Genomic DNA, 10,935 nt, shown 5'->3' with positions numbered 1-10,935 from the left:
CCAAAACAACATTGGAAATCCAATCAGGATAATTGACTTCCTTAATGAATCCGGCCTTGAGAAGCTTATCCACTTCCTCAGCTATTGCCTTCTGCCTCTCCGGGGCATGACTCCGGATTTTTTCTTTTGTCGGTCGATGCTTTGGGTCGATAGCCAGATGATGCTCCATGACTTCCGTGTCAATCCCTGGCATGTCAGCTGGAACCCAAGCGAAAAATCCGCATTCCTTCGTAGAAAATCAATAAGATGCGTCCGCACCTCCTCCCCCAGGTTGGAACCAATTAGCACCACATGATCCGCGTTCCCATCATTCAAAGGGATTGGTACTAGATCTTCGATTGGGCGCCCCTCTCTTCAGTGAGGTCATCGCGAGCATCCAATCCATCGATAGGACAGGGGTCCGATTGATCGCTTCTTTGCAAGGCGATGCTGTAGCAGTGTCTAGCTAGGGCTTGGTCTCCCCGGACCTCTCCAATCCCCTGGCTGGTGGGGAACTTCAGTTTCAAATGGTAGGTCGATACGACAGCTCGAAGAGCATTAAGGTCAGGTCGGCCAAGGATCGCATTGTAGGCGGATGGCGCCTTTACCACCAAGAAATTCACCAGAGCCTTGGACTGCTTTGGATACTGACCCGCGGTCACAGTCAAAGCTATCATTCCCTCCGTCGGAACGGCATCACCGGTAAACCCTATCAAGGGGGAGCAAATCGGTCTCAGATGACCGCCAAGAGTGGACATTCTTGAAAAGGCATCATAGAACAAGATGTCGGCCAAACTTTGTTGTCGACGAGAATGCGACAGACGTCGTAGTTTGCTATATTCAAGGAAACTACGACCGCGTCGTCATGAGGGAATTGGACTCCCTGGGTGTCTTCTTCGGTAAAGGTTATGGGTTCTTCAACTTTTTGCCGCTTGGGGGATGCAGCTGGTATGTTGGTTGTCCCCCGCCGGGATTCCCCCGAGATGGCATTGACGGAGTCCGGCAGAGGCCGGTCATCCGGCCACTCCTCATCGATGACTATAGCCGGAGATAATTGTGCAAAGGCCTCGCAAGAAGGCATCAAATGAAGGAAGGAGGAGTGGGCGCCGGAGAAGATGGCCAGAAGTGGATCCGTTGAGCGCTCCTTTAAGAACAAGGGTACTGCGAAGGTTCGAGGCCCTTCCTCTAGCGCCAATCCTGTTGGTGCAAAAATCCGCTTGCGCCGGAGAAGCTGGAGTCGGGGAAGTCGCGGTCGCCGTCGGGACCTGCAAGGAAAGTCTAAATCGGAGGTGGGGTTGCTCGGCAAGACCCTCCGACGCTCAAGTCAGTTCTCTGCCTCAACAAGAATGGAGCGCTCGAACGGAGAATTTAGCAGAGTTTTGAGATAAGAAATGAGCTTATAGAATAACGTATCTGGGTCCTCCTTTTTATAGGCGGAGGAGGTAACGGATTGATGGCGACGTTTGTAACCGCCTGGTAGTGGGCTGCCTAGGGTCAGGCAGAATTTGCTGCGAAGAGTAGTGGAGTAGACCCGTGGCCATCACTGGGGCGTGCCACGTGGAATCTGCTGTAGGAAGTGGGGCGGCGTTTGCTGTCGCGTCTTGCCAGCGGATGGGAGAATCGTGCGGTATCCGTTGCAGGAGGTGGAGCAGGATCGTGGCCGTTTATCGTGGCCTGTCAGGTAGTAATGGAGCCACGTGGGATCCATCGTAGGGAGTGGAACAGTGTTGCGACCGTTACTGCGGTCTGTCAGGGGGTGATGGAGCTGCACGAAATCCACCGCAGGAAGTGGAGCAGGATCGTGGCCGTGATTGTGGCCTGGGAGTGCAGATCTGCTGGCTGAAGTTCGACAGCGGTCGGAGTCCAGAAAGGGGCTTACCAGCGGTTGGAGTTGAGGACGGAGCCCGGCTCCCGTAGGAGTTCGGGCGGAGTCTGTTTGCGGTTGACGTTGTTGGCGGAGTCCGGCTCCCGTAGGAGTCCGGACGGAGTCTGCTTGCAGCTGTTGGAGTTGAGGACGAAGCCCGACTCCCGTAGGAGTCCGGGCGGAGTCTTCCTGCAACTAGAGTTAAAGGTGAAGTCCGGCTCCTGTAGAAGTCCGGACGGGGCTTACCAGCAGTCGTTGTTGAGGACGGAGCCCGCTCCCGTAGGAGTCCAGGCGGAGTCTACTTGTGGTTGAAGTTGTCGGAGGAGTCCGGCTCCCGTAGGAGTCCGGACGGAGTCTATCTTGCAACCGTTGGAGTCGAGGGCGAAGCCCGGCTCCCATAGGAGTCCGGGCGGAGTCTTCCTGCAACTAAAGTTAAAGGCGAAGTCCGGCTCCTGTAGAAGTCCGGACGGGGCTTACCAGCATCGTTGTTGAGGATGGAGCCCGGCTCTCGTAGGAGTCCGGGCGGAGTCTACTTGCGGTTGAAGTTGTCGGAGGAGTCCGGCTCCCGTAGGAGTCCGGACGGAGTCTATCTTGCAGCCGTTGGAGTCGAGGGCGAAGCCGGCTCCCGTAGGAGTCCGGGCGGAGTCTTCCTGCAACTAAAGTTAAAGGCGAAGTCCGGCTCCTGTAGAAGTCCGGACGGGGCTTACCAGCAGTCGTTGTTGAGGACGGAGCCCGGCTCCCGTAGGAGTCCGGGCGGAGTCTACTTGCGGTTGAAGTTGTCGGAGGAGTCCGGCTCCCGTAGGAGTCCGGACGGAGTCTGTCTTGCAGCCGTTGGAGTCGAGGGCGAAGCCCGGCTCCCGTAGGAGTCCGGGCAGAGTCTTCTTTTAAGGTCGGCCTTGTTGGCGGAGTCGTTGATTCTGTTGAGGACTTTGGCTGGGGGTATTTTATACCCAACAGATGTCTACTCACTCATCAGTGTTTGTCTCGATGTTATAGTGGTATAAGTGATCCTTTGACCTATGGTGTCATTAACTATTCACAGCAAGGCTACTGGGTTTGACTACATGTTTCTTTGGTCTCTAGCCATTTGGGTCCTTGCCATGTATGTTGGCTACAGTAAATTCAAGTTCGCTATTAGGAGTAGAATGCACCTAGATAGAATCTATCGATCTTGATAGAAAAAGAAAAATCTTATGCAATTTGCAAGACAGAGTTCAGAAAGTCTTTGGTTAAAGTAAGTATGAATACTGAAAAAGAGTTCCATGAGATTCACAAGTGAACTCGAGTCGAACCAATCTGGCATATGACTGACGATGGGGTCTAATGAGTTCTTCATGATCTTCATCAAATCGAAACTCACGATAGAAGGACTAAATCACATGATAACTATACCTAGGGGTTCATACTTTTATTCTACTGGATTGTCACTACATACTGCTAGGTATCACTGATGGATTGTGGGACTCATTAGGCATCGTCTTGATGATCGATGATCCTCGAAAAGCAGAGTTAAAATTATTTTAATCTATCGAAAAAGTTTCGATAATATTATGATAGAGATCATAATATATCTTACTATCAGGTAGAATAAAACCTATGGAGTCACACATTAAGGGATTTAATCTTGAATTAACCAATTGGACTTATGAAGTTTTAATTGGGTTAGAATTTAATCCTATTGGATTTAGGAGAACCATGCTAGCACATGGTTAAATTCAATTCTTCTCTGGACTTGGATTTCTTATTAGATAAAGATTGGATCAAGTCTATAGCCTTGAACTTTAACTAGATCCATTTTGATTTGAATTTAGAGGGACACCTATTTGAGGGTCCAAAAGGATTAGATCAAGCTAATTAGTTGGCAAACAAATCTTCTTATTTTCTTTCTTGTTATTTTCTTTTGTGGTGTAGAATAATTGGAAAGAAGAGAGAAGGCGCATGCCTCCCTTTTTGAAAAGTCCAAGGGGCGCAAATCCCTTGGAGTGGCAGATAGAAGAGAGAGGATCCTGCCCCCTCTTTTGCTTTGGCATGGAAAGAGAGAGAGAGGGGCTAGCCCCCTCTCTTATGCACATTAAATCCTAAGGGGCACCAAAGGTTGGTGCCCCATCTACTTACCTCATTTGATGTGGGCACCCCCTCTACCTGTCTTATAGGATGTGGGGTGCCCCATCTACTTGCCATATGAGGTGAGGACCTTTCCAATTAGATCTAATTTTTTTGAAAAAAAAAATAGATTAAAAGGTAAGAAATCTTATGAGATAAGGACTAGCCTTTTTAGATTGATTGGAGATTAATTTGGAATCAAAAAAAAGTCTATTTAAGAGATGGTCTCCTAGGGTTTAAAAAGATTGAATTAAGAATTCAGATCTCCATCTCCTTCTCATTCACTATGCCAACCTCTCTTCCTTCTCTCTTTCCAATGCCCAAGGATTGGGCGTCCCATCTTTCCACATGTCCAAGTTGAGGGTGATCTCTTCTGTAGCAAGGAACAAGGAGAAAGGCTGCAGTTCAAGCGTTGAGATCGTAGTCAAAGATCAAGAGTTGATCAAAGATCTAAAAGGTTGAGATTCATCTTAGAGAAGATGGATCAAGGATGAGAAGAAATGTTCAATATTAATCCTAGTGGATATCTATAGAGATCGAACGTATGTGCGGCTCAAAAACTTTCAGATCTAGGATCATCAGTTGTGGTGTATATCAATCCGCTTAAGGTATTGAGATGTTATCTCAATTTTAGTTTTTATTTTCAGATTATATGCATGACTTTGATCCAAGATTTGGGTAGATATAGATTAGATCTATTGCATATAGGGTTAAAGGGTTTAATCAAAATTTGTTTCCACTGCTACTTCAAAAAGGTTTTGAAATCTATGCATGCTAGTCTCCTATTTTCTAGCAGTGATATCAGAGCTACTGATTTTTTAAGAATATATAATCTGATTTTCATATTAGATCTAAAACTTTGAATGATTTAATATTGATCTTGTGCTGTTATACAGTTGTCCTGACATAGGACTTACCCCATATATTGAAAAGGTTGTTCTAGCACAAGATTGATCGATTTTGAGATCTATTTTTAAAATTTTTAAATCAATCTTTTAGATCTGAAAAAGATGTATGTGATATATTCTTATTCACATTAGATCTAAAATTAGAATGATTAAATATTCATATCGGACTAGTATAAGGTTGTCCTGATATAGGATTTACCCCCTATATTGAAAAGGTTGTCTTAGTTTGATGCTAACCATTTTTTTAAAAATTATTTTTAAAATATTTTAATTATTATTTTAGATCTAGTTATACATGTATTTGATATATATATTTTTTATTTTAGATCTAAAATTAAATATATATGTTATATATGTTTATAGTTTAGATCTAAAACTTCATATATGTAATATATGACATTAGATTTAGATCTAAAATTATTTCAAGATCATAAGCCACTAATGCATACAATAAAATATAATTAAAATATTTTTAAAATCTAAAAATTATGTTATTACATGTAGATATGGGTTAAACAAATTAGATCTAGTGATCAAACTACAATTAAAGTTAATTGATTAGATCTGACTAGAACCTATTATCGATTTTAAGCAGTTGATTGAACCTAATCAATTATTGGTTAGGATTAGGTCGAAGGAGCTCAAAGTCAAGTTTATTATAGTTGGTCGCATCAATTCACATTTTGATATAAATTGATTGAATCAAGATCTAATTTGGCTCAGTAGTTTAGGCCTGAGTTAATAGGTTAACCTGATCGATTATAATCGATCAATTTGGTGTCTAAGGTAAGTATCTAGATGGTGGTTATTTAATTGATTCTGTTGTCTGACCTAGATAATTCGTTAGTGTCTAAGGAAAGCAATGGGGGGACCCCCACTCATCTTAACTTACCTGATCATTTTGGGAGATTTAAGTTTTGAATTAGGTTACTTGTTGATTTGAATTCACCCATACCGACTAAGTGGGTCAGGTATGTGAATGTGCTGATCTGAACTTGGCCAGTCAGATATCAAATCTGATAACTTTGAAGAGACTTAAACCTAAATCTTCTCACTAAATATTAAGTCTAGCGATCTTCCATTATTATAGAGATATGGGTGCCTTCTTGGCGTTGATCGTTCTGACTGATTATAGTGGTTCAGTTATATCAGAAAGGTATAACCCCTCTATGACATTAGATGCCCCAAGGTAGAGAGGAGGTTGGACCCAATAACTATTAGGTGAGCAATTCAATGATGGTTTTATGCCCACTAGTGAACAGTGGATTTGATTTAACTAAGAAATGTGCCAATAACTGTTAGGTGAGGTCACAGAATTTAGAGATCGAATTTGCTGCATCTTGCTTAGTGAAGCAATGGACAAGATGTTGTCCACTCATTGGTCTGTGCTCATCAATAACTATTAGATGAGGTGTGTATAGATCAGTGGGACCACAGTATCCATTAAAAATTGATCACATATAAGTTTTTGTTTCTCCACTCGAGGAGTGTGGAAGATTCGAGAAAATAGTGGGACCTTATTTAATTTTAAAAGTTTCTAGAATAAATTTTTAATAAGTATAAATATCTAATTAAAAACTATTCTCTCTATAGATAATCATGTCAAGTTCAAACCTTTTAGCCCATATCCTTGACACAAATAGGTTAACCGAAATAAACTATAAAGATTGGCTCTAAATTTGAGAATCGTTCTCAATTTTGAAAAGTTAACTCGTGTCCTAGACCAGGATGCACCTGTGTTACCAGCTCGTCCATCTCCTGATCAATGAGCCACCTTGAGAAGTGGATGGATGAGAACAATAAGACGAAATGCTACATTCTAGCATCTATGTCAAATGATCTTTAGCGATAGCATGAAGACATAAGGACTGCCAAGGAGATACTAACTAACCTGCAAGAGTTATATGGTGAACAGAGTCGCATAGCTCATTTAGAGGTCTCTTGGAGACTATTTAGAGTGAAAATGCATGATGGGCAGTCTATCAATGATCATTGTTTGACAATGATCAAGGACATCGAAGAGCTTTAGAAGCTCAGGATGAATATGAATAAGGAATTGCAACCAAAAATATAGCAACCAAAAACCATCAACACCCATCAGCTTTAAGACATCATATGGGAAGAAAAAAAAATGGTCAGTTCCTTCAATATCCATTTAGTTTAGATCATCATCAGAAAAATAAGAAGGCAAACATAAGAATATAGCAACCAAAATCTATCGGTATCCATTAGCTTTAAGACATCATATGGGAAGAAGAAAAGAGGTCAGTCTCTTCAATATCCATTTAGTTTGGATCATCATTGAGAAAAATAAGAAGGCAACTATAAGAATATAACCATTAGAAAATAAGACATTGTAAGTTTCTCTGCATCTTTAACCATGAGACAACACTAGCCATCGATAATACCGTCGCTAATACTCACAATAATAGGCACACTGGCATGGAGATGGGGTCGTGGGGCAAGGGCCGTAGGGTTTGACCGACAGGGTCCGAGCGGCCGTGGGCTAGGTGGGGTCGGGATAGCTAGCTCGAGGCCACAGCGTAGGAGGCACCGATGGGGTTGGGACGACCACAGATGAGGCAGGGCTAGGGCGGCAGGCTCAGGACCATGGCATAGGAGGCATCGATGGGGTCAGAGCGGCCACAAGCGAGGCAGGGCTGGGGCGATTGGCTCAAGGCCATGATGTACAAGGCATCGATAGAGTTAGGGCAGCCGTAGGCGAGGCAAGGCCGGGGTGGCGTGCTTGGGGTCGCGGCATAGGAGGTGCTGGCGGGGTTGGGGTGGTCGCAGGTGAGGTGAGGCTAGGGTGGCTGGCTCGAGGCCGTGATGTAGGAGGCACCGACGAGGTCGGTGGGGCCGTGGGTGAGGCGAGCTCGAGGCTGTGGCGTAGGAGGCACCGGTAGGGTCAGGGCGGCCACGAGCGAGGTGGGGCCAGGGTGGCGGGTTTGGGGCCACAGCGTAGGAGGCACCGACAGGGTTGGGACATCAGAAAGGAGGATGCACGGGGAGCAGGGAACGTCGGGAAGAATGCACCAAGAAGTGGGATCACCGTCGATCAGGAGGATGCATCGGCAAGGTGGGGAAAAGCTGAGAAGGAAGAAAATAAGAGGGGATTCGTGGGGAGGAGAATGAGCATGAAATTTTTGTTTCCTCCAACGAGCTGGAGGTATTTTTTAGCCGGACTATTACCGACGGTAAAGGCGGCAATCGGTAATATGGTAAGGGTATTAACGACAACCCTTCCATCACTTATACCCATTCGCCATAGCTAATACTATTAATTTTTTTTAAATATTAAATTTTATTATTAATTTTTTTCAAAATTTTTAAACTAATATTTTTTTAAAATTATTAGTGATGGCAAATTGTTCCTTCACTAATACCATCTCTAATACTATTAATTTTTTTTAATATTAAATTTTAATATTAAAAAAAATTTGATCATTTTTTGGGTGGTTAAAAATCATTATTGGGCTTTATTAATTTTTTGGCTAATTGAGTTTTAATATTTCAAGTAGGACTTAGATTCAAAGCCTAATTGACTTAGGTTTGACAGGATTTCGAATCGGATTCAAATTGAATCATGGATCAAATTCTAATTAATTTAAAACAGATTTAACTTTATTAGACTTGACTTAATTTGAGATTAATTAGATTTTTATAATTCAAGTAGGACTTGAATTCATAGCCTAATTGAATTAGATTTGATATGATTTTGAATTGAATTCAAATTGGGTTCGAATTAGATTCGAATTGAATCATAGATCAAATTCTAATTAATTTAAATCAGATTTAATTTAATTTAATTTGACTTAATTTGAGGTTAATTAAATTTTATAATCCAAATAGGATTTAGATTCAAATCCTAATTGAATTAGACTCGATAAGATTTCGAATTGAATTCAAATCGAGTTCGAATTGGATTCAAATTGAATCATGGATCAAGTCCTAATTGACTTAAATCAAATTTAATTTAATTATGCTTAACTTAATTTGAGACTAATTGAATTTTATAATCTAAGTAGGACTTAGATTCAAAGCTAATTGAATTAAATTTGATAAGATTTCGAATTGGATTCGAATCAGGTTTGAATTAGATTCGAATTAAATCTAAATCATTTTCTGAATTATTAGTGACAGAAAAATATTACCGTTGCTAATTTTGTCACTAATAACGTTTAAAAAATTATTTTTAAAATTATTATTCAATTTTTTTAGAAAAAATTATTAGTGACGGCAAGATTTTTGTTGCTGATAACCCCAATTCACCATCGCTAATAATTATTTTATATTTAAATATTATAAAAAAATAAAAAAATTTAAACACTTTTAGAGATAGCTTTTGCCATCGCTAATAATTAAATTATCGTAGCGACGGAAAAATTTTTGATCAGTTTTGTGGTGGCTAAAAGGTGTTATTAGTGATGAAATTTTTTTTCCATCACTAATACCGTCGTTAATATTCAATATTCTTGTAGTCATCAGAGCTTAAATCGTCTTGCTCTATATCCTCTTATCTAGTTTATCAAACCTATAGTATCGAATCAAGATCCAAAAAATTAGAATAATTCGAATCAATTAAAGGGCAAATCAAGAACATATTAAACTAGATGACAACATCCCAAAAGTCTGAGTGGTTTAGATCTAGGTAACAAATAGATCATAAAATGAGTTATACCTAAACAAGAAAAGAAAGATAGGATCATCAATAATGAGATTTAAGGATGCCCGACATTGCCCGGGAAAAACTCAATATGTATTGTGGTAATAAAGGGCTAGTTCAAAACCCTCTATTGGGGGTTAATCAAGAGTCTATCAGCCCCAGGAACCCCTCCTTCACTCAACCCCTCACATCAAATTAGAGAGAGAAAGGAAGAGATAGGAGAGAGAAAGTGGAAGGAGAGAGGAAATAAGAGAATCATGAAAATTCTCTCCCTCTTTCTCAACTCAAAAGAATAGAAGAGTTGGGCTTAAGGAACAGAGATTGCCTTACTATTTGATCTAGTTGAGGGAAACCATAGGATGACTGGCAATGGTGATGACTGACTGTCCAAGCACAATCTTCAAAAAAAATTCTGGCAATAGCATCATCAACTATGGAAGCCGACAATGGAGAAAAACAAGAGCAACTGATGTTACGAAGTTGTGGGATTCCTATTCACCGATTGATGGTCGAGGCTTGGCTAGGTGGCAGAGTATTGCTAAAAGCCCAATCAAGAACTCCGGTAAGAATCTCAATCTAAATCTCAAAGTATCAGATGGAGGAAAACCAAAACAAGGAGATACAAAATAGAGCATCCCATTTCAATCAAATCCAACGACTTGTCAGTGACAATATGATCATCGATGATGGCTAAGCGATTGGGAGAGGATGGAGATGAAGTCAAGCCCCTTTTACCTCAACATCGATAGGGACTCGACAATAAATCAAATGGTATCTCTCCAAGCCCCATTCAACAAAAAATCAGGAAGGGTCCGATGGTTTCGCCAATGAAAGATTAGAGATGAAGGCCGATGCAGGGAGGGTTGAAGGCCTTTTATAGGCCAAACCCTAGGACTTTCACCGGAGTCCAGTGAGCCCTAAAACTTCTTCCAAAGGACACGGAGAGGGCATCAAACTCCATTGGGAGTCCTCTATTTTTTTTTTTTTTTTTTTCTTGTGCCAAAATCTGTGTAGAACAATATTCGTGCCACTTCATGGGCTGGTCAGCCCGTTTCCAAATCTTTGGTCCATGTCCTGTTTTTGGGCCGTAGGGGCTGGGTCTTACACTAATGAAGTTGAAAATAATAGGAAACATTATCCAGCGACATGATACAATCTACTTAACTAATGTGAGAATTTGTGCTTCTTTATGGTTCTTCCTCATTTGTATACATATATTTAAATCCTTTTCGTTTGTAATGTTTGGTGCATTTCTTCAATAAAATAAAAGTGGTCTCTGCCAACCAAAACTTAAGCCAGCACCGGAGGAAAACGATCCATTATTTTTCTTTTTATTTTTTTTTTTTTTGCAGGCGAAATGAAATGAATGAAAAGATCCAGCTTCATTATCTAAAACTTTGCCTGCCTAATTCTAT

The sequence above is a fragment of the Elaeis guineensis genome, chromosome 11 (assembly GCF_000442705.2).
Source record: "Elaeis guineensis isolate ETL-2024a chromosome 11, EG11, whole genome shotgun sequence".
NCBI classification, from domain to species: Eukaryota; Viridiplantae; Streptophyta; class Magnoliopsida; order Arecales; family Arecaceae; genus Elaeis; species Elaeis guineensis.
The sequence above is the reverse complement of the archived record's forward strand: the minus strand, read 5'-3'. Positions refer to the sequence as shown.